The sequence below is a fragment of the Sinocyclocheilus anshuiensis genome, unplaced genomic scaffold, assembly GCF_001515605.1.
Source record: "Sinocyclocheilus anshuiensis isolate Anshui unplaced genomic scaffold, SAMN03320099.WGS_v1.1 scaffold637, whole genome shotgun sequence".
Lineage (NCBI taxonomy): Eukaryota > Metazoa > Chordata > Actinopteri > Cypriniformes > Cyprinidae > Sinocyclocheilus > Sinocyclocheilus anshuiensis.
The window spans coordinates 2,851,393-2,852,820 of NW_015539816.1; positions in this window are offsets into that span (position 1 = coordinate 2,851,393).

A 1,428-nucleotide genomic window follows, 5' to 3' on the forward strand; every position below is an offset into this window, starting at 1 on the left:
ATCACCGTCATTGTATCTAATGAGTGTCATAAGACATTATCATCCATTATTTTCCACTTAATGTCTACGAACAGCATCTGTGGCATGATGTCGGGTAATTTCAATTCATCCCTCAGCTGTAAAAAAAAAAGAAAAAACAAAGCACATATTTTTTGTTAAAACACACATGAATTCTTAAAAGAATAGTTCAGTTGAAAATGACAATCACTCATGTTGTTCCAAACTTACATGACTTAGTTTTTTCTGTGAAACACAAAAGAAGATATTTTGAAGCAAAACAGTTTTGGTTCCCATTGACTTCCATTAAATGAACAAATACAATGAAAGTCAATGGGAACCGAAACGCATGGTTACCAACATACTTCAAAATATCTTCTTTTGTGTTTCACAGAAAAATCAAAGTCATGTAAGTTTGGAACATGAGGGAGAGTAAATGATGACAGAATTTTAATTTTTGGGTCAAGCCTTAAAGGTGCATTTAGTCCTTTTATTTAAAATGTTAAATAGTACTTTTAAATATTATTTGCATTCAATTAAGATGAAGATTCCAGCCTCATAAAATCTGTCGTTTTACTCTCCTAAAATGACTATGAATAACGGTTGTAGTGAGAAAGCAATCCGATCTAACGGACCAGGCTATATCACAATGTATGATGGGTAATTACGTAAGTTCCGTGAAAAGCATCAGCTTTGTTGTTTTGCTAATACCTCAAAATGAACCTGTGAATGTCTGTGGGTGAGCACGTCTTTGCCATTCAAAAATCAAAGCGCACTTTATTTTATAATGCCGTCTTATTGCTCTTCTTTGTAGGTGCATTTTAAAAATGTTTTCCCGATCAATCCTGGACTCCTGCTCAAAATGATAAATTATTATTACGACAGCTACAAAAAAACAACAACAAAAAAAACAACAACAATAAGCCCGCAAAGCTGTTGTCGTTCCATCCTGACGGATAACAGGCGTGACAGCGCAGTGGAATCCCGGAAAATAAACCGTGGAACTTTGACCAATGAGAGAACAGTTTACTCGCGCGTTACTTGTATTAACAAATTTGGTCCCTTTAGAAACTTTGCCATGTGAAAGCGAACCGCACCAAGAATAAAAAGCAACATTGTAATAATTTTAATCCCTGTTTCGGAACAAAGCAATCGATCTACACGTATGAAAGCACCCTAAATGTTTAGGTAGACAAACTACGTTATGCATTCATTTTTACAGACCTAGGGAGAAAGTCAAACCTACAAGAAATTTTGGACCCACTTTATATTAAGTGGCCTTAACAACTATGTACTTACATTTAAATTAATAATTTGGTACAATGCACTTATTGTGTACATACATGTTTTTACATAGTACTTATATTTTAAAAATACCTGCATGTAATTATATCTGAAATTAATTTCTGTAATTACATTTATAATTACAGT